Below are 24,282 nucleotides of genomic sequence, written 5' to 3'. Positions count from 1 at the left end.
TTTATTTATTAGTTTGTTTGTTTGTTTTTTTGCTTTGTTTTGTTTTTTATGTGGCTGAAACGGGCTTCCATAAGATTCAGGCCAAAGTAAGAGACAAGGTTTGAGATCCTTTCGAGCCAAAACTAAACAAAAACACAATACAGTGAGTTTACCTTAAGTAATCGTTTTATTTCAAGCATATTTTTCAAGCGTTTTTTTTAAGCATATATTTGCATTTACATTTTGATGGAATACGTCAATTAAATGCACTAAATGGGGTCTGGTTTCACACATTCTTGTAGGCAATTTCAGCAAGAAAAATGAAATTTTTCTTAAACATTCATTTTAAGAGACCTGCCCAATTTTCTCTTGTAAATTTCGTATTGCTCTTTAATAAATAAAAAACACTTCTTATACGATTACTCGAATATTCATTGGAATAGTTTGTAGAATACTCGATTACTAAAATAATCGATAACAATATCTCTACTAGCTAACTAAACATTCGTGCATACCAAATACACTTCTTCATGCTAACAGTATACTCTAATAGCAGTGCCTTCTTATTAAGAACTTCTGACTTCTTATAAAGTGTTGACTTGGCCTCCAAAATCCGCAGATTGCAATCTGATCTAAACATCTGTGGGATATACTGGACAAACAAGTCCAATCCACCCCACAACGTACAGGACTTACAAGGGATCTGCTGCTTATATCTTGGCATCAGATACCACAGCACACCTTCAGAGATCTTGTCATGTCTCTGGAGGCGCAGTGAGAAGAAAAACAAGATACTTCTTTTTACTAAACATCCTGGACAGAGAATATGTTCAACCTGCATTACACATGTTGTAGCAAAAACTGTTAATTACATCATCGTAGCAAATACATGCTCAATTAAACCCTTTGCCGCCACTTCCCAGGCTACAAATAACACAGCCAAGTTTTAATGATCTCTGGCAACTGTACTTTTCTCTAGGCACCGGAAATGCTTAAAAAAAAAAGAGGAAAAAACTGGGCGCAGTTATTATTTAATGCACTTATCATTCATTACATTCCCTCGTCCAGCTTCTGAGTGATCAAAACACAAGCCAGACCATATAATGTGCAGCCCCTCATCCTCTCAGGCACTAATAGCACTGCTTCCTTCAGTCTGCATCTCCTTTAATGAGCCCTTAACTGCACCTACTACAGTCTCTGACCAGTGCATTCTGCATATATATATATATATATATATATATATATATATACTGTATATATAGAGTCTGATGCTCTGTGCCAGTCACACCTGATAAGAGCATGTAGAAAAATTTGACAACATATTAGATTAATTATTTATTCTAACTGATGGATCCCTACATTTATAAGAAACAGACTTATGAACAACACATCATCTGATTCATACTGCAGCAGTACAGCAGGGACTAAACATGGATCCTTTTGCCATTTGTAGCCCCAACACCCAGAACTTACACACATCAACAGGTAACAAATCTCAGCACACACCATTCTGATGTTTTCATATCGCAGTTGTATCGATGGCTACAGTTTGCAGAGACATGAAAACAAAAACGTGTAGGTTTGATATGATGAAAAGTAGGCAATGTTTTTCTCTGGAGTCTCAGTAAACCTGCGTCCATTGTAGCATTATGTTTAAGATTACGTTTCTTGGGCAACTTGAATAGAACTCAATGAGGTCTTCATCTGTTGTATCTCATCATGCTAATGGTTTGGCATGGTGCACGCTCTAATGCAATTCAATCAATAATCAATAATTCCACTCACTGTTGTTTGCACCAATCTTTATAAACGCTAGACATTTTAGTGGGGGGAAGGGGGGGGGGGGGTTGGGAGGATTTATATCTGAATTTAGTGACAAATTCAGATCTAAATTTATTTTTTTCCCCACCCATTTTGACATTTGATCAGTGATCAGTGACACATTTGTGCCAGTAAACATTAATCCAAAGATCCTGGAAGGTGTCTATAAATTTTGTTTTGAAACACCTGGAGTGTTTTGTAAATTATATTTCATTTTAAACTCTACTGTGTAGAATTGGCTTTTCCATCGGTGTACCTACCTGGACTATGCGTTGAGCAAAACAGTTCTCATGCAGAGTTGTTATTACCACTTAGTAATGTCAGAAGGCTTTTATGGAAAGCTCTTGGCTGCCAGAGCACAATGTTTTTCATAGCAGCTGAATCTAATTCTTTTGACAGTCAGGGAAAAAAAAAAAAAAAAAACAGCAGAGAGAAGAACAGGGGGGGGGGAGGAAAATTCAGGGCAAGGAAGTCTGACTGTGACCTTCATCTTTCGAAATGCATAACAACAGTTTGGGGACAAGGGGAGAGAAATCACAAATGAATTGTTTGGGTACACGTGATATGCATCTCGGCAATTTCATCACCACAGACGCTTTAGAGTTCAATCAAGCCGCAAGGTTGGTCTCTGCATCTGTCCATTTCTTCCACTCTCCCCTCCCTATTTCTCCTCTCCCACCTTGATTTCATTCCAAAGTGTTACCATTTACTAAGCTCTTCATCTTCCTTACATTTGGCCATTCGTTTGCATTATCAATTTCATTACCGGTGTCGATTGCATGACACCCTGAAAGCCACAATCTGAGTGTGGAATCTGAACAGACAGGCATGTCAGCAAGAAAACTAATCAAACATCACTGTCCAATCTAGTGTCTGGCATCATACCGTAATGACTGGTCATCGACTTTTGATCACGGCCGAGCAGATACGTGAAATGCCGTGAATTAGAAACATCCCCCTTTTCCACTATGAGCATGCAGGTGGCACTTGAGGTTGACAAAGCTCTTAACCTTGCAGCTATATGAGCTCCTCAGCTCATATCTAATTTGCTTTTGCAAAGGTCACATGCACTACTCAGCTATCCATGGCCTGCTACTGTGACTCGGTAGGGCAACACGATTACAGCGAGATTAATCCTTATTGTTAAGACATTTCCAAAACATCTTTTAGACTCTGGAAGGGTATTGTCTCCTAAGGCTGAAGAAAATATGCATCTGCAATAAATTATTATTTTTTTTTTATAAATATAAAGAGAATTTGTAGATATTAACTGTACATATCTGAATTGCAATTTGAATCCATGATAATCTCAGGTCTGGTGCGAGTTCAATAGACTATAATATCCAGAAGGGGCTGAAAAACTAAGACGCTGCAGTCCCATTAAACCCACGGGGATGCTGGAGAGCAGATTTCATCATCTCCAGTCTTAAAAACGGGCAAAAAAAAAAAAGGGATAAAAGGAAAGTGTGAAAGAAATGCATGCGCACAGCAAAGATCAATGCAAAATAAATTTGGAAACCGTGATACTGTTTAAAAAGATTGCTTTCTTCGAAGAATGGTATAATGGGAAAGTAGAGAGGAACAGAACTTAGGCAGGTGGATGATAAGTGAGTTGAGGTGGAGGCGCCATTCTTCTAGCTCGGGCTGTTTATTTTTTTTTTGTGTGTGTGTGTGTGTGTGTGTCTTTTTTGCTATACTTGCACACAAACTATACATCTCGCAGCCAGGCAGCAAGTCATCATGGACACGTGTACTTGTTCAAAGTTGCATACAGAATAATTTATTGCTACTAATATTTCAAAGCACAACATTAAAGTCACATTTGATGTTTTTTTTGTTATTTTGTGTGGCCTCTGAGATCACACTAGCCAGAATGATCTTTGTCTTATTTGGACACATCCTAAACGTACAAAGGCCAGCGTCGCAGCTGGAGCTGCCATCTGATAAGCTTTTAATTAAGACTTTGCATAAACCCTTATCTCCGCTAAACTGGAAGAACTTCAGCTCTTGTTCACTTGTCCGAAGGCCTGATCTCATTAAAATTCGTAAGCAGAGTTGCTGTAATCGAAATGCACACCCTTTGCTCCTCACCTGATAACACGCTTTAAGGAAAGCAGGAGGATTTGCTGCTGCGATTCTAAAAAAAAAAAAAAGAAAATAAAAAAAAAGGAAAAAAAAAAAAAGAAAGAAAAAAAAAAAAAAGAAAGGGAAAAAAAAAGAAAAAAAAAAAGGCAAGGTCAAACAGGACAAAGTGTACACTTCACGCTTGTGTCCCCCTGTTTAAGTGGACAATCAGTGCTAAAGTGGGAGGCTTAGAAGATATCTTTAAAAGCGTAGGTTAAGAAAAGTTCTCTGCAAATATCAGCACCCTTCACATAAACACACCGCAGATTAAATGTTGCTTGGAGGAGAGATGGATCGCACACATTTTGAAAACAATAAGAGATGTGAGCTCGGGAAATAGCTTCGAGTAAATCTCTCCGTTTCTGCTGCTCTAAATCCAGCAAGTATTGATCAGGCTCCCGGTGGAAACACTATCGATCAAGTGTGTGTGCCTATGCGTAAAGCTAAGCAAAACCATACTGTGTAAAGAGAAGTAAGTTTGTGTGTGTGTGTGTGTGTGTGTGTGTGTGTGTGTGTGTGAAAGAGAGAGGTGGTTAACATGGGGTCTAGTTAAGATGAAGATTAGGTGACACCACATTCACACACCCATATGCATGCGTGCACACGCAGGAGTGAGCCAGTTACATTTTGCTGCTTGTGTGTAGGAGGTCCAAAAACGAAACAAAAAAGGCCATCAGTGATCAATCGTGTCATTAAATATCCGAGCTGCTCGCATGTTCCATGCTGCATAACCAGAGCAAAGGTATATATGACATATACTCGCAGATGGTTGACATATTAAACTAAAATACAAATAAACACACCACAGTGATTAACTATTGGGCCACTAAGAGTCACCAGAACAGCTGCAATGCACAGAGATTCTACTGTTACCCTACTACATGCCATTCTTCCAAAAGAAATCCCCCATGTTTTCACAATGCTGGTGGCGTAGTCGGACATGTCATTCCTCCAAAGCTGTTGAGTTGAGATCTGGTGACTGTGGAGGTGGTGACTTTTGTATAAATTTTTATACAAAAAAACCCAAAACAAAACAGTGAGCCATCGTACAATGTGGATAAAGATACTCTCATCCTGCAATATTCTACTCCAATCAGAACAGGAATGCTGTATGATAAATTCAGAATAACTTCTTATCGAATCTTCTCTCTCCTACTTACAATGGGACATGTGGTATAAAACCCTTTTACAGACTGCATGTCGAGCCCAATACTGATGTCATTCACTCCAAGTTTTTGAACAGAGAAAGACAGCAGAGGAAAGGGTTTTATCTAATCACTTTCTGCTCATCATTACTATTATATCATTATATTTATACATTGAGTGTTTGCGAGAATCGATGTCGGTGAATGAAAGCAACTTTGAAACCCAAGTGTCAATCATTTCCAATAAACATATCAACTGACTTACCTTTCTTTTTTTTGGGGGGGACAAGTCGAAGACTTTTGGTGTATTTTTTGGATAGCTAATTTGTACTAGCATACTTCCAAATATAAAATCCTTACCTCTTACGCTAAACTGTATTCAGACTTGCAGCTATGAAACGTCCACTGGACTCTATACCTGTCTGGAAACATCTACATATAAATGGTTTATCACATTTCTTTCATTAATTTGTGACCTGTCCATACGTCACCTACTGTATTCCTGTCTCATTCATTAACACCACTGCTACAGGAAGAATAACTGACAACTCAGGCTTTTCGGAAACACCCCCTTCATATGCACAGGAGCAGGGGACATCGCTTTTTCGCCGCATCGTTCTCTGTCCGACTCGATATATATTATTTTCAAGCACAAACCTCGAACCCTCTGTTCAAAGACATTAAACACACTGCAAGGACTATGCAGTGTACCTGCTATGGTAATTGAACAAGCACATTATCAAAGCTGATTTTTAAGCTTTTAATCTGTGTGTTTACAAGGTTAAGAAAACTGTTTAGGTCTTCTACTCGTCTCCGTTCTAGAGAAGACCTCTGCCGGCGTCCTTTTGAAAGATGAGGGTGTTCAATAACTCACTGCGCCACTGCTGAAAGGACGCCTACTCCTCCCGCGAAGTAGCCGTGGGACTCCCACATGGTGCGTTTTATCCTTTCTTCTGCGTTTCTCTTCTCATCATCATCATGCCATCTCACTTCTCCCGGGAAGACACGCCGTATCTCTCTTTAGCCCTTACCTCATAACCGTATCTCGTTTTCTCTATTCACAGTCTAAATCTTACACATCATTTCATACCCAGTCAGTTATTTTACATCTTTCCATCAGGGGTTTATTGTGACTTCAATTGAATTCGAGCCTCACTGTTGCTGGAAGAAGCTGCTGTGCTCACTCTACTGTGCACTATACCTGGGAGAAGAATAGCTACTATACAAGGCAAAGAATAGTTATTTTGCAAACTACTATTTTGCAAATACTTTTATTCCAACATTAGGTGACAAGCAGATTTCATTTCTGCACTATTACCCTCATGCACAAAACCCCCCAAAACTATTATATACAGTGAGGAAAATAAGTATTTGAACACCCTGCTATTTTGCAAGTTCTCCCACTTAGAAATCATGGAGGGGTCTGAAATTGTCATCGTAGGTGCATGTCCACTGTGAGAGACATAATCTAAAAAAAAAAAAAAAAAAATCCAGAAATCACAATGTATGATTTTTTAACTATTTATTTGTATGACACAGCTGCAAATAAGTATTTGAACAACTGAGAAAGTCAATGTTAATATTTGGTACAGTAGCTTTTGTTTGCAATTACAGAGGTCAAACGTTTCCTGTAGTTTTTCACCAGGTTTGCACACACTGCAGGAGGGATTTTGGCCCACTCCTCCACACAGATCTTCTCTAGATCAGTCAGGTTTCTGGCCTGTCGCTGGGAAACACGGAGTTTGAGCTCCCTCCAAAGATTCTCTATTGAGTTTAGGTCTGGAGACTGGCTAGGCCACGCCAGAACCTTGATATGCTTCTTACAGAGCCACTCCTTGGTTATCCTGGCTGTGTGCTTAGGGTCATTGTCATGTTGGAAGACCCAGCCTCGACCCATCTTCAATTCTCTAACTGAGGGAAGAAGGTTGTTCCCCAAAATCTCGCAATACATGGCCCCGGTCATCCTCTCCTTAATACAGTGCAGTCGCCCTGTCCCATGTGCAGAAAAACACCCCCAAAGCATGATGCTACCACCCCAATGCTTCACAGTAGGGATGGTGTTCTTGGGATGGTACTCATCATTCTTCTTCCTCCAAACACGTTTAGTGAAATTATGACCCAAAAGTTCTATTTTGGTCTCATCTGACCACATGACTTTCTCCCATGACTTCTCTGGATCATCCAAATGGTCATTGGCAAACTTAAGAAGTGCCTGGACATGTGCTGGTTTAAGCAGGGGAACCTTCCGTGCCATGCATGATTTCAAACCATGACGTCTTGGTGTATTACCAACAGTAACCTTGGAAACGGTGATCCCAGCTCTTTTCAGGTCATTGACCAGCTCCTCCCATGTAGTTCTGGGCTGATTTCTCACCTTCCTTAGGATCATTGAGACCCCACGAGGTGAGATCTTGCATGGAGCCCCAGTCCGAGGGAGATTGACAGTCATGTTTAGCTTCTTCCATTTTCTAATGATTGCTCAAACAGTGGACCTTTTTTCACCAAGCTGCTTGGCAATTTCCCCGTAGCCCTTTCCAGCCTTGTGGAGGTGTACAATTTTGTCTCTAGTGTCTTTGGACAGCTCTTTGGTCTTGGCCATGTTAGTAGTTGGATTCTTACTGATTGTATGGGGTGGACAGGTGTCTTTATGCAGCTAACGACCTCAAACAAGTGCATCTAATTTAGGATAATAAATGTAGTGGAGGTGGACATTTTAAAGGCAGACTAACAGGTCTTTGAGGGTCAGAATTCTAGCTAATAGACGGGTGTTCAAATACTTATTTGCAGCTGTATCATACAAATAAATAGTTAAAAAAAAAATCATATATTGTTATTTCTGGATTTTTTTTTTTAGATTATGTCTCTCACAGTGGAAATGCACCTACGATGACAATTTCAGACCCCTCCATGATTTCTAAGTGGGAGAACTTGCAAAATAGCAGAGTGTTCAAATACTTATTTTCCTCACTGTATATATATATATATATATATATATATATATAAATATAAATATATATATATAAATATAAATATATATATATATATATATATATATATATATATATATATATATATATATATACATACATACATACATACATACATAAATATACACACAAGGTGGTATCACAAGGTTTAGAAACTAGTTTTGTAACACGTCAACAGATGGCAGCGCAAGGCTGCACACACAGTCACAGGGAGCACCGACCTTCAAAAGTCAGTTTGCTAAAAGACACCGTCCTGTGTACATCAGGAGCTGTGCAACTGGTGCTATTCTGACCACGTGAGATACCACGTCTGCTATTCTGACCACATGCACACGTCTGCTATTCTGACTACATGCGCACCCTGTAACCGAGCTCTCCTCACACGTGAGTGTCTCACCAGAAACAACACGATCTCACTTCCGCCCCTACCCTACTCGCTGGGTTTTGTTCATGCGAACTTGGCCCTCTTCCCAAAGATGAAGATTAAAGCTCGAAGGTTGCTGTTGCGACACCATTGCAGAAATCCAGCATGAATAGCAGAAGGTGCTTGACACACTTTGAAAAGAAGATTTTCAGGACAAATTCCAGAAGTGGCAGGAAAGCTGGAAGCGCTGTATAGTTGATAGTGTGAAAACATAGATAAATAAAGTACTTTCTTGTAAACTGAGCTAGTCTTGAAGCCTTTTAATACCGCCTCTTGTGTGTGTATATATATATATAAATGTGGTACACAGCCAAACACACACATCTATACTTCTCAAATGACACCACAAGCTATTCCTTCTGAATCCCACCATCTGCTATACCACACACATCAACCCAGGCACCGTATGGTTTTAAGAGGCAAAATATGTTGCTTAAAATGATACAGATCATATTTTTCAGAATCAGGAATATAGATAAAAGCCCATAAAGCAGAATAAAATCAAACTAGGCTGTTGTACAGCTCTCCTGTTTTCTACATGCAGTCACCTTGCAGGCAAATGTACAGAGAGTAAATAATAGCCGTCAGCAACTTGCTTGTCAATGTCACAAACATGATGTGCTAAATGAAAAACCAAATAAATGACCAAATACTAATAAACTCCATAAATGCTTTTTGTCCCCTTTATTTATATTTGATTTACTTTATTTTAACCAGTTTAAGGTAGAGTATTATTAGGGCTATCAACGTTTAAACGTTTAATCGTGAATAATCGGACGGTTGTCATAAGTTAACTCTTGATTAATCGCACATTAAATTAATACTGTTCAAGGTTTCAATTCTCGAATCAACATGGGCAAATATTGATGCTTTATGCAAATGCATGTTTATTATTAGTAAAAAAAACAAACTCAACCGAGGATGAAGCATGAAATGCATGAAGACAAAATATTCTTGTAAATGCTTGAAAGTAAGTATGGTGGTTTTAAATTACATAAATCTTTAGGACACCAAACAGACATTTTGCTATGTTTCCACATGGACGGTTTTAATTGACGGATTTTGGTGCTTGATTTGAGACTTGGCGCATCTGTAAAACAAGTGTTTAGTGATTCAAAATAATTTTTCGGTGGAGTATATTTATTTTTAATATTTGAGTAAAGAAAGGCCGTCATAAATAAGTGTGTTGCCTTAAAATTTTTTAGCAAATTATCTCAGCAAATATGTAGAGACTCATATGACCGACATCCAAATATTTGTGTCGGCGAGACCCATGAGACCCCGAGCCTCCACAAATGGAAAAAATCTCTACGCAGCTATTTGTCCATAAGGAAACCAAATCTGGTGTCTGGCTGGCAAGAGCAGTGAGCTACTGCTGAAATAAACATGAACAACTATCGATTGGGTAACACAGGCGATTCACGAGCATGTCTTAAAAAAAAAAACTAAAAAAAAAACCACCACAACCTTGCATCATGTCAATGTACATGCAGAATGTAAATTTGCAAAGAAAGCTTGTGGGGTCGCTTTTTCCGAGAAAAAAAAGGAAAGGAAAAGAATCTTGGAATAACATGGTTTAATTAACAATCTTTTATCACCTCTACCAATATAAACAAACCACATTTCTAATCTTGCAACCGCAGTCATGATTTGCAGATAAACTCATTAAACCAACAGGAAGGTCTCCATTATCCAGTAATGTGACAATTCATAATGGATTTCACAAGATAATTACAGATTATGGATTATTATATGGAATTAAAAGCGGCCCTAAATTATTATAATCACTAAAATACAAACTATAATGTAATACTCATATGTTACATTGTAATTTAGTAAATAATATGCATATCTATGAGCCAATAATTTCCCTGAGATAATTACCCTTTTACTTGAGATGGCATTATTGTCCTCACGTAGTGCACTCACTTTTACCCCGGTTCGCTAACTGTAATTCTTGTGCAATGCAGGAGAATGCACGACTAAAGGTACAGTGAACTGTAACCTAAACAAAACGGAGAAGGTGAAATGTTCTGGGTCAGCATCAGAGAATAAGGTCGTACCAGAGCTTGTTTTTGAGGACAGGACATTAAAAGCAGATGAGAGCAGGTTGGAGGGAAAAAAAAGAAGCAGCAGCAGCAGCAGCAGCCTTAAAGGATTCCGAGCAGTAGCCTCGCCAGCTCGGGAGTGGCCTGAACCATCAAATGCAGTTCATACAAATCTCATTTCAAGCAAATGTCACAGAGGAAGCAGATGAACTCACTGACTGTGGTATCAGGTTCTACAGGCTTCTGTAGATTTGTGGCTCCGGCACAATGAAGCTGCAAAGAAGTGTTATTTTTAATCTAGGCTCTGTGTGTGTGTGTGTGTGTGTGTGTGTGTGTGTGTGTGTGTGTGTGTGTGGTGGGGGTGGCGGGTGTCACAGTGGCTGGCGGCCTTGAGGAAGTGGACACTGGACCTTGAAATCCCATTCCCTGCATGAGCAACACAGTGAAAGCTGCAGCATCACTTTTTAGCATCAGTCAATGCCACCCACACACACACACACACCTCTATCTCACTGCCCCTCATCCTTGTTTTTCATCTCTTTCTTTACTAGCTTCCATCCTCCAGTGCACTCACTCTACTCTACCTTATCACATTTTCCTCTGTGCCCATTTTCTCCCAATCCTCTTCTCCCATAACCTTACTTCTTTTCCATCACCTTTCCCCTCCCTCACCAGCCATTTCGCTATAATTTGCTTGGTTACCTGTGCCTACCTCCTAGGCTTCTTATCGGCCTCCCTCCATTCCTCAGCCAACATTTCTTTTTATTTAACTCTTTTTTTTTCCTTAACATTGCTCTTACCCACATGCCCCAGCCAACATCTCGCCATCGTTTCTGATTCAACCCGTGTATCTTAATAGAGAGTAGACTGAGATCCAAGGTCACTGTTGGGAATGATTAGAAGCACAAGTGCTCATTATCGCTTAGCCGAATTCCTTATTACGCCATGTCCTACGGCTGGAGGACAAAGTTGTCATAAATTTGCAAAAGAGGGTGGGAAGGGGCCAATATCATTATCTAAAGGAGGAAGACTGAAGAAAGGTCCTTGTGTACTGACCTGATGCAGAACTACAGAATTATTCATCCTCCATGAAAAGGATGAAAATGAATAGTTTTAACACTGTTTTCACCCTCAATATAAAACACTCGGATTTTTTCCCTCCCTCAAAGCACTAATTTCAAACTTATCAGCACCTCTGCAGTTTATATTTAGTGAGGTCTCCCCTGGAGAGAATAACAGCACAGTCTCTTCCAGTAACATCTAATGAAGCTATATACAGTCTATATACACTCTCCTGGCAGGGCATTTCAAGATTGTGAATATCTTTCAAAACAGAACATGTTTTTAAAAAGCTGTACACCTGTTCGTTCATGCAATTGTCCAAACGGGTAGCAGCTGGACAATGCATAAAATTATTTTATTAAAATGATGGAAAAAAAAAAACCTTTTGATTAGGCTCTTTAACTTTGTTCTTGGTGCCCAACTGGCTGGTTTGAGTCTTTTACTTCAATAAATGTTTTTCATTTTTTTTGTTTGTTTGGGTTTTTTTTTTGTCCTTTTTACAAGATTTTATGTAAACTCTTGAGCAGAGGTGTTAAACTCAATTTCACCGAGGGCCACTTGGCATTTTACAAAAACAAATGCACAAAGCTCTGCAGAGGGCATACATTCAAAAATAGATGAGAGATGGTTTTATTACAGTACAAATATGGCTGCATGAACACAATCACCTGTAAACACATACTATATGTGTATCAATGATTTTGAAGTAATCTATGCCTTCACATAACTTTTATAAAGACTTACATATGCTTTGTAAGCTCTTAAGCATAAAAATGTATTAAGTCGATAACTGCATGATCGAGCAGGTGTGCAGGTGTTCCTATTAAAGTGGCCAGGGAGTGTGTACATATCTGTTTGAGCAGGATTATTCTCTTAGGATGAGAAATTATGCAGGAAATTTTACGATTGAAAAGTACATATATACAGTAGTTAAGTTGATACTTACATTTTTGTGAAAAATCTTTGGAACTGCATATGAAATGTGTTTTTTTTATTGATAAAAATCATTGTTATTCCTCTATCAAATATATGAACTGTGTTTTTTCCAATACTGAGTGGGATGTGTTCAAGCAGAGCAGTAGGGAAATGAGCCTGCTGAGTACGTCTGTGTGAGAGACTGATTATTGCCAGGGCTCGATCCTGAAATATCTCATCAGCATTAATTATGCATTTCACCTCATCAAGACTTCAAAGGGAAACCATCACCTGGCAGCAGCACCACACACACACACACACACACACACACACACACACGCCATGCTCCTGCTCACACCTGATATAAAGTATATACAGTATATATACAGCTGTGGGCTCTGCACACATCTGCAACACCACCTGTAAAATCCTCTGATGTTCTCCATGAAAGAACCGGGCCTCAGGACCTTATCATGTGAAAGCCACCACTTGTGCAATTTGTTGGGGAAAAAGACCTACTTTCTATCTATCTTTTTTTTTTCTTTGGCCAAGCTTTAAAGCTCACATTTGAATAGAATAGAATTCAGGTCAGAACCCTGAAACATGGAGGCTTCAGGCACATCTGCTGTATAAAGTGGGACTGCGGATTTGATCACGGCATGACATTCTTATGTGCAAGACACTCGTGATAAATGCAAATCTTAATGCATTTTTCTAAAAGATAATAGTTCAAATTAACTTGTTTACAAAGATGTGTTTTAGAGGCTTCAAGCAAACAAAGACTAATAAAAAAAAAAAAAAGTTGTATTATAATAATAGAAGCACTTTATTTTCTTCAGGAAATGTAAATTCGAGTAAATTCTTTTAAGACATAATAACAATAATAATGAATTTATTACATCCTGGTGCAAGGTCTAGCTGTTTGTATGTGAAGCCATGCTGCAATGGAATCATGCATTTATCAATCTATAGTATGTATCCAGCCATCCATCCATCTTTTAATCCATGCATCTACGGTATCTATTCATCCACTTAGTCATCCTTTTATTTATAGTATCCATTTATCCACTCACCATCCATATTCTGTATCAAACTATCAAGCTATCCATCTGGCCATCCTCCTACAGTATCTATCCCATCCACCCACTGTATCTATCCATCGACAGTATCTAGCCCCCTAATCACAGTATTCACCTGTAGTATCTATTAATCAACTCATCCATTCATTCATCGACACTATCTATCTATATAATTATCCATCCATCCATTGAATCCATCCATCCTTACCCACAGTATCTATTTATCCACTCATCCCAGTATCTACCCATAGTATCTACCAGCATTATATGTTCTGATATGGCATAAGTGATAATTCACATTGTGAATGTTCCACAGCATTACATCTAACTATAAATGGTTAAAAGGTACAATGGGTCATTGATTAAAAAATGATTACCGAATTTTTCGGACTATAAGCCGCTACTTTTTTCCCACGTTTTGATCCCCGCGGCTTAAACAACGAAGCTGCTAATTTATGATTTTTTTCTGGGTTTTTCCCGGTTTCACAAACTTTAAGCCAAAAAACTGAACCCCATAACATTAGACCAATGAAATTTCCAAACGGAAACGAAAAAAAACGCACCTTACCTGTGTTCTGTGCTGCACGGTTTCGGGAGAAATAACTTCCATCGGGTGATTTTTAAACGCACGACGATGCCAAAAGATAAACTCCAGAGAGAAATAGTTGTGAAAGGAAGGAGGAAGACAGTGAACAATGACTTTCTTGGTAGGCTACTGTTTAGATACAAGCCGTTGTAACGCGTTGAGTCAGGGTGAAGGGAGAGCTCGCTTCTGGCATGCTATTCCCAAAATACCGCTATGCTCCTAAAGGAAGCGCAACATATTTCACCTGTTACACCGTGTGTAACGTGTCTTTCATTAAAGCCTGTGTAAAGTACATTAGTGTAGACACCTGCAGCTTATAGACAGGTGCGGCTTATTTATGTTAAAAATAAAAATATTTGTAAAATTCAGCGGCTTATATATGGGTGCGCTTTATAGTCCGGAAATTACGGTAAACGTATCTATAGAAAAATAATCTGCTTTAGGGTGGCAACAGCCATGTTTGGTCAAATCACATCAGACCTCCAATGAATGAATGAAAGTGAACGGTCCACTGTGCTTTATTCCGTTATTTGCGAGCACAAATATGGATACTAATATATCTCAGGGGCTAGTTTGGAACTGAACAATACATCTTGTTGGCAATTTGCCTCGTGGTTAATTAGAGCACAGCCACGAGCAAGTCCACTCTTCGGATAATTAATTCAATTAACTTTGGTTCTAAATATTACACCCTTTTCTTGTGCTAAATTTCACTGAACTGCATGACCCAGTATAATAGCATGTGACTGGATTTATGTACTGCTCTGTAGACTTATATGACAGGACTTTGCAGTGTCACAGAGAGGCATGCGACAGGATTGTTGTAGTGCTCTTCTCTCCCATCAGACTGCACCTCTAGAGACTCTAAAGCAGCAACACAAACCATCTGGACCCTGCCACCATAAATTCATACCACCATGTGCGTGGTGTGCATGAGCAAAGGCAAAAAAAAAAAAGTGTCCAGAAACTGTCCTCTGAACAAAGTCTCTTGCCAGGCGGCTGTCACTGGCACTGCAGGGATATGAAGATCTAAGCAAGGACAGCACTCGTACACATGCACATACTCACACAAACACAACCTTACAGAAGACATAGCATCAAAGAAGAGCAATTCACAAACACACACACACGCAGACTTCTCTAAACTACACAAAATAAAAAAAATAATAAAGTAGTCGCACACAAACAAAAGCGAGGATGACACCGTTTCCAGGGTGGTGAATATCGCATGCGGTGCTTTGATAATTTATTCATGGCTCGAGAAATGGTATATAGAGAAACATAAGCTTCTTCTTCAAAAGGAAAACAGGAAATGATGAGTGAGGAAGAGAAGGAGGGAGGAAGGGTCTGAAATTGTTATTCCATAGCGAATTGACCAAAAAAATTAATAAAAACCCCGTAACAAAAAGAAAGTAGCACCTGATACCATATGGGGGTTCTGATGTGAAGTTGATTATGTGTGTGTCAAACTACATCAAACAAAATTTACATGGATGGCATTTTGGAAGACACCTGTATCCATAGCGACATACAATTATCTCATTTATACAACTGAGCAATTGATGGCTAAGGACATTGCCCAGGGGCAAAGCAGTGGCAGCTTAGAGATGCTGGGATCTGAACTAACGACCTTCTGATAAAAAGTCCGGCGCCTTGAGCTTCCAATTCCCTGTATAACATAATGCTTATTATGCTTACAGAAACTCTTATAAAGATTATGACAATGCTTGTCACTTACAAATATGAACCACTATGCCATTTGAGGGTTACTAGAGGGATATTTTTATGATTTACTTTGCTGAATTTATTCAAAATAATCTTAATTTAAAAAGGCATATTGTAAAAAAGAAATTTTTGCCTCAGGGACTGACGCATTCCATGTTGCAATATGCGTACATTAGACAACACGTGGGACATGTATGAATGAAAAATCTATAAATTTAAAAACATTCCATTTTATAAAATACAATGTAACCACGTTTTTTTTTAAAAACACAGCAGGCTATAAAAAGACTGCTTGAGTGCACGGAAAGAGATACGAGACACCTTTGTGCATCTATTATTCCCAGGCTGTACATTAACTGTACTGTAAACCAAGGATTTGAACCAGAACTGGGTTTATTGTTATTTTTTTCTTAAAGAGACATCCAACCTGGAGGATAAAACAAACAAAACTGTCAAAAAAACGAAAGCAACTCGAGGACTAAAAAGAAAAAGCTGTTCCACACTGAACTCACATAATGTCTACTGTGTTTTTGAAAGAAAAAAGCAGAAAGAAACAAAAGCGTTTATGAGAACCGAGTGTTCGGACAAACCTATGCACCGGAAGGAATTTCTACTTAAAGCATAATAAGTGTCTCACGTTGGTGTCTCACATCGGACAGTCTGGTCAGATTTGGGTGCGAACGCACACACACAAACCTTATAGTTATATGAAACCAAAAACAAAACTGTTTTAATGAAAAAGAAAAAAAAACTAAATTACCGTAATTTCCGGACTATTAAGCGCACCCAAATATAAGCCGCACCCACTGAATTTTACAAAGATTTTTATTTTACACATAAATAAGCCGCACCTGTCTATAAGCCGCAGGTGTCCACATTGAAACTAATGAACTTTACACAGGCTTTAACGAAAGACAGCGTCTGTTACACGGCTTGTATCTAAACAGTAGCCTACCAAGAAAGTCATTGTTCACTGTCTTCCTCCTGCCTTCACAACTATTTATTTTGCGAGTTTTTCTTTTGGCATCGTTGTGCGTTTAAAAATCACCATCGGTGAAGCTTTTCTCCCGATGCCGTGCAGCTCAGAACACAGGTGAAGTGCGTTTTTTCATGCCCGGTTGTTTTCAGCGTGATGATTCACATTTCCTGTAGACAGTCCGAGTGAGCGGCAGGTCAAACGTCAGAGGAACCTCATCCATATTTATGATGTGGTGCGGCCCGATTCAGTGGGAGCGCGTCTGATTTAATATAAAGAGTTTCATTGGTGCACCTAAACCGGTTCGGCAATTTCATTGGTTCATGGGTTCAAAGCGTGGGAAAAAAGTAGCGGCTTATAGTCCGGAAAATACGATAATTAAAGTGAGATACAATATATGCTTTAATGAACCATTCATTTAGCAACTCGAAAAGCAAAGGCATCAAGTTCAGCATGTAAAATCAATCCTGTTCCAAAGCTGAATGTGCAAAATTCTTTGCTCTACAACTCTTTGACCACACCTCAGTGCCTCGACTATTATGTTGCTGACTGATGAGAGCATTCAAGAGAGTAGAATCAGTTTATATATATTAAAAAAAGGCTGGACAGAGGGAGGGATGGAATGAGAAAAGAAGGGTGTTTAGGCACAGGGGGCCTTTATGCTGCCTGTCATTCACAGAAAGTAATTTCAGTAAAAGCCAGACCTGGCTAAGGTGCTGTCATGCAGGCATGTGTGGATGCTCGAGTGTGTCCAGCTTGGGTATCAAAGTAAAGGCTTATATACAGTACACAATTCATCCTTAGATTTTGTTCATACGTTCACCAGTATACCAGGAAAAAACGGTGCACACGCTAATAGCCAGTTCGAGAGTGTGAACGTCACACCGAACACAAGCGCGCTGTTTCCTTATCTAATTACACATTCCAAAGTCACGTTTGTTCGCAGCAGACTTTAGGGCTGCGCTATGCATTATGCAAAAACTGCAGGTTAAACTGGGTTTTCCCCTTTTTTCCTCGCGCACACCCCCACAACAGGCAGAGAAATGAAAACAATTGACATGCGTTCACACTCGCGCACACAACCTGAATGCCAAAAAGATGACTTCTCCTTGGCATTCAGGCAGTGCAGGCAGCAGTGGGATACTAAGAGCAGAAAGTGAAGGAGGCTGATGATAAACATGTTGCCATGACTGCACTCTCATTCCTCCAGCCGCATAGCTCACAGACTGAAGGAACAGCAGAGCAGAGCACATGCACAAGCATGTCGACTTAGGATGGACCTATACTTCAGTTTCAGTCCAGCTGTATTTACACCCGAATTTACATCCTGCATTATTATACTGTGCACTGGTCAGGAAGATGAGTTTGCTCTTTTCTTAATAAATCAGGCATAAAAGCGGAGAATACAATAGAGATACCATAAGTTAATGTCCAGTTATGTACATTTCCTTACAAGGACCCAAACAAGCACCTGACCTGTTTAAACAACGTTGATTTGTATTGTTTAGTACTTAATTATTTCGATAAAAAAGGCAGAAGCTTAAGCTTTTCTTTTTGGTTAATAGTGGTGCTTCACATTACCACTTACCATCATACAATCTGGCATGGGGAGAATGAACACACCTTTTTGTCCAATTATTTTTTTACTTTTTGTGCAACCATCCCCTTTGCCAGTTTGTGCAACTGACCTAACCTCTCTAATCCAGCATCTATTCCATCAATCAATCTATTGCAGAATACGGGTGGAAAACAAGAAAGATCTAATACATAAACCACATGCTTTATGTTTAGGAATCATTTTATCCTCCTGTATCTAGACTGCATAACACAGGCTGATCTTTGGTATAAGATATCCAAAATGCTGAACATTCCTGATTCATTATTGCAAACCAACATATCCAAGTGATGCACCCAAAATGCACAGGCTAGAGTCAGTCTAATTCTCCCTGCTCTTTAAATATCTAAAACATGATCCTCATATAAAGATTACTGCATTTTTGAGATTTGATTGTTAACCATTTTAAGGGACACATTTGTCTAATCTAACCTCAATGTCAAACCTATGCCTAGCCCTAATCCTAACCCCTAACACTAACCATAACCTGATCCCTAACTATTAAGACAATACTTTACAGATTACCCTAATCCCTAACCCATTAAACCATTTCCTTACCTCTTACCTTAATCTTTAACCCCTAATCCAACCCTATGCCTTTACCACCCTAATCCCTTTAACCCTAAGCATGATCTCTACCCATATCCCAACCCAAACCATATAGTCAGTTTCTTAAGATTGCAAACCAGCAAATAATAAAAAAATAATAATAAAAAGAAAAATTTTGAAATTATGGGAACGTAAAAAAGAAGAACATTATGAGGCGTCTTTCAGGTTTCCGTGCTGCTCTGATTAGCCAATTCATCTTTAGCTAGTTATGATTTCGAGTCTTCTTATAGCTGCCCAGTCCAATTAACACAAGATCGCACAATTATCTCAGACAGCCCAATCCAGGTATTCTAATCAAATTTGCACACACAGTCAAAGAACTGAATTAAAGTGTTTGAAATGAGTAAATCTAGTCAGTGAAACTGGTGTGTTCTATCTCATCTCAGGGTTTAAGTGACATGCGGAAACAGAAGCCTACATCCAACTTCCTGCTAATTATTAAGTGCCTGAGGATCTGAATACGGTGTTCTTTGGAAATAAATTACATTTAACTCTGTGCAGAAACAGACTTTAATTAGAAAACTCTTGGTTTAGATCAAATTAACAAGTCATTATATTGTATGGGCTCATGGTGTAAATTCTATTTCTTCTATGGAATTGTGTCAGGGATTGAAGTATTTTTTTGTGTGAGTGTGTGTGTGTGTGTGTGTGTGTGACCGATGAGGACTGAGAATCAGGGATGCACCACTCCTGATACTGAGTATCAGATTTGGACGAAACATGGAACTAGTATTGGACTGAAATCATATTTTCCGATGCAATCCAGTGACATGAATGTGATTTTGGCTGATAACCCATGTCACACAACTGAACACAGGACAAGAATCGTGGGAATCAAAGTGACAGGTTGCAGCGTAAGATTGATTGGAAGCGCAGATCAGATAAATGGAGCTCTGTGGCAAATTGCATTGAGTCTGTTCTATACCAACCGGGACTGGATTCAACACAATATCCACACAAACATGGCTTCTACAAACTACGGCAGGATCTGAAGCAAATAAAACACCTCCTTCACACATTGTGTCTTCCTGATCTTCTCTGGGAGAGAAAACAACTTCCAACAAGGCATGTTGCCCATTTAACACCATGCTGCAAGCCAGAGTCTCTTATCTATTCTCTATTGTTGCCTTTTAACTTTCCACTAAAACCCACTGATTTGTTTTTTCCTTCTTTTCACTACCATCCTCTCTCACTTTTGTGTTACTCTATTCACCACTGTCACTGAATCAGCATGGCTTCCAACACGCACTCACAGCCAGAGAGCCATTTTAATCAATTCACACACTGACCTGGGGTCAGTACAACACACACACTACATTGGTGCAGCCTGCAGACTAAAATAGGGCAGGCAATGATTATAACCCTCATGTGAAGAAGCACACCTACGCACTGGGGTGACGGCAAAGGCTAGCAAAATCATTGTAAGGTTCTGCACTTACTTGATTCCAACATTTCACATTACTGAAATATTTAAGGAGATTAAAATCCTACTGACAGGCAAAAGGAAAGCTGAGAAAAAAAGAATACATCCAGTGCAAGCAAACTGAAACATCCATTATAACAGAAGCACTTTAATGCTGTGTTGCATCATACTGTAATGTATTAAATGCCTTAAGAGTGCCAGATTCGCCAATCTCACCCTTTTTTTTTAATCCATGTAGCACATTGCCAGATAAAGGTGCAAAACTCCTCACAATTTGATTTTCATTCAGGATGCCAAAATAAAAAAATAAAAATTTTTTTACTCCTTTTGATTTTTGCTTTGATGCATTGTTGTTTTTTTGTTTGTTTTTTTATGTCATAGCCATAAGCACTTCCTGCTTTTAACAGATATTGTTTTCATCACACGAGGCTTAATGCATTTATTTTCATCAGAAATCTAAATATTTTAGACAACAACAACAACAACAAAAAAACAGCATGATGTATATGCAGATGAAAAAGTCTGACCTATTGTGCCTCACTGCAGAATCTTTCAACAGGGAGACTTGTGATGAGTCAGTTCTTTTTAATCAGTATTTTTCCGAATTCCAATGGCTAGAGCATTGCCTGATGCACAGTGTTTATAAATGGAAATAAGGGGGACAAGTCAAGAACACTGTAGAGTAGAGATTAAATACAAGATGAATTCCTGAATTCTTAATGTCTATTAGGGGTTGTTTGACTCGTACCTTGGAAAAACTCGTACATCAATTCACTCGTAGGTCAAGGTACCACTGTATGTATGTATGTATGTATGTATATATATATATATATATATATATATATATATATATATATATATATATATATATATATATATATATATATATATAAAATGGGTATATAGGTATAAATGTAAAGTCAGATTTGAGCAAATCAAAGCTCACATATACAAAAGACAAAGAGTTAAGAACACAAATCACCATCTAAAGCTACAAGCCACAATACTCATCATGCACTGAACACAAAACTGCTTCACAGCAAATGGTGAAAACATGACAAGCTGGTTTGTCTGGGTAGCAAAACTAATTGGACAAACACAAAGGTGAAAAATGTTCCTTCCTCTTCATCTATTATATAAAGCAAAACCTGCTACGCTCCACAGCACCTCAATAAGTACCAATATACACAACATCCCCAAGTAACTAGCTGTGATGTCCATGTCCACTGGCAGCAAAAAGAACATGACAGAAATCTCTGGAGTGCAGGTTTTAGCACTGTGAAAATGTGGTTCCCTAAATTATAGACTTATTTCACCCTCACACGTACAGACAAAAGATAAAAAAATTTTAATTAAATAAATAAAAACAGCAGCAACCCCACAAATTGAGAATCATTTCACAATTGTTGCAAAACACCAAACTTTTGTTTTATTCTCTGGTCACTGGACCCTGACCTTCTGCCTGTCACTAACCACCATGCTGCACCCTGACAACCGCATGAAATCCTCGCCTCAGCTCTTAGTTGCACACGTGTTCAGGAAGGGAAAGAGAGCCTGCAGGCAACACTGACAAGCCTTTCCTTATGCTTTGACAGAACCCGCTTACAGAAATCAGCCACAACATTAAAACCACTGACAGGTGACGTGAATAACGTTGATCATCTCGTTACCATGGCATCTCTCAAGGAGTGGGATATACTAAGCAGTTCTCAAATTTTGCGTGTTGAAGTTCGCCACACGTTACCCTTCTACATTGAGCATCAGAACTAGCACAAGAAGGCCAGGTCTAATCAATCATGATTTCTTTCAAATTGTGTGGATGGCCAGGTTTGAGTCCATCACCTGGGGAAAAAGATGGAACTAGGATGCACTATGGGAATATGTGAACCAGTGAGATGCTCTGGGCAATGTTCTGCTGAGAAATCTTGAGTCCTGGCACTCATATGGATGCTACTTTGACACATTCCACCTATTTAAACACTGATGCTGACCAAGTACACCCCTTGAGGACAGTATTCCCCCAAACTCAATGGTCCATTTCAGCAGGATAATGTGCCCTGCTTCACTGCAGGTGTAAACAGTAGTTTCAGGAATGCTTTGAGAAAACTCTCAAACTCTCATTACAAAACTCTCAGGGTGTTGACTTCAAATTTAGATGAAAGCATCTGTGAGATGTCCAGGACAAACGAGTTCAACCCACATCGCAGCTTAGAGGACTTTATTGATCTGCTGCTAACATCTTGGTTTCAGATGCCACAGCAGACCTTCAGAGGTCTTGTTGAGTCCATGCCTTGACAGGTCAAAACTGTTTTTTTGGTGGAACTTACACAATCTTGGGCAAATGGTTTTAATGTTAAGGCTGTAAAAACTAGCCATCCAATTCTGCTGCCAATATGACTGTTAACTACAGTTTCATAACAGCATTTTTCTCCTTAAAAAGCAAACCGGTTCCATGCAATATGCCCAGTAGATTTTTATACGCAGCATTTGCATCATATGCACGAGTCAACGCAAGCAACTCATGTAGTGTCACTTCAGCTTCAGAAATTGGTGAGGCTCCTTGCTGAGATGCAGCACACAGAGAGAGTAAGAAAGTGTAATATGTGTTTTTCTCACTCTGATGTGCAAACCTCGGGACACGCTCTTCCACGAAAATAACCCGCTACAAGGTGGAGTGACGCCGTTTATTTATCAATAGTATTCTTTTTATACCTCTGGCGTTTTATAATCGAATTATGAATGACATGCTGTGCTTTTTAACAGTTTATTGTTGCATTTAGTGTTTAGAAGATGGAAAAAAAAGTGCAGAAAACAATCACAAACTCCTTAATCCTCAAGACTCTCGTGTTGAAAAATCTTTCTTACAAAGCAATGTCACCCAAGACCCCTTCTGTAATTCTCTTCTTACAGAAAACTTCATCAGATAAATGAATTGTGTTTGTTTTTTGTCTCTAAAATCTAAACTGTTCTACATACACGTCCCTGTAAACGAGTTGTTACTATAGACAGAGCAATGCATTCGAACCTATTATTAAAACTATAGCTGACATTACTGCTGGTGTTGAATATAAATATCATTTTCTGACTAACAGGACTGCAAGGACTCCAATGTATTTTTCTTAAAATGAGGACCAGGCAGGTACAGTAAAAAGTATGAAAACTGACAAAAACGAGGTCAAATTATTGCCAAAACTGCAAATGAAACACATTAAAAACATGAAGATGTGTAATAACTGACTGAACAGTGTTAGTCTTTCAGTGGAAAACTATACAACAGATACTTTTTCACACTAATTTGATTGAACAAAAGATTTGCCAAGACTGCTTATATTTAGTATAACATTTCGCCCTGTCCCACTACTCATCACATGACAAGCTATAACATACTACATTTACTGCAGGCTTTAGGTCACTCTGCCAGTTGCACGGCAACGCAAAATGCTCTATTCGGCTGCGGCTTCAATTTCCTTTTGTCTGTATTGTGCGAGTTTCTCGCTACTGCTTTCTTATTTATAGAACTGTTGTATAAAAGCAATGTCACACTCACAGTCCTGCTGTTGTGCTTAATACCAGCATGGGTGTAATTAGCTTTGGCTGAATCACAGCTACGCTGATATTCAGTACAACAGAATGATTAGTAGTGTTAATTATTGCACTTACCATACATGAGACTGAGCAGCATGCTGGAGCCTCTTTCATTGAGGTAACTAATGAATTTATGATTTCTGCACCACTTTAACAATATTTCTAAAATACTCATGCCA

At 38.9% G+C, this 24,282-nt stretch overlaps 1 protein-coding gene and 1 long non-coding RNA gene across 7 annotated transcripts in view; one reads left to right on the top strand and one right to left on the bottom strand.

The window, feature by feature from the left end:
• smap1 (small ArfGAP 1) overlaps nt 1–24,282 on the bottom strand; it is a 115,553-nt gene that overhangs the window by 33,892 nt on the left and 57,379 nt on the right. The window lies entirely within an intron of this gene.
• On the top strand, nt 14,587–19,243 carry LOC310724957. Its single transcript, XR_014533211.1, has 2 exons — nt 14,587–16,656; nt 17,306–19,243. It is a non-coding gene; the product is annotated as an uncharacterized lncRNA (long non-coding RNA).

The sequence above is a fragment of the Silurus aristotelis genome (assembly GCF_946808225.1).
Source record: "Silurus aristotelis genome assembly, chromosome: 4".
In the NCBI taxonomy this organism is placed as follows: Eukaryota; Metazoa; Chordata; class Actinopteri; order Siluriformes; family Siluridae; genus Silurus; species Silurus aristotelis.
Note: the sequence above shows the minus strand (reverse complement) of the source record. Positions and strands in the feature narration are given on the sequence as shown.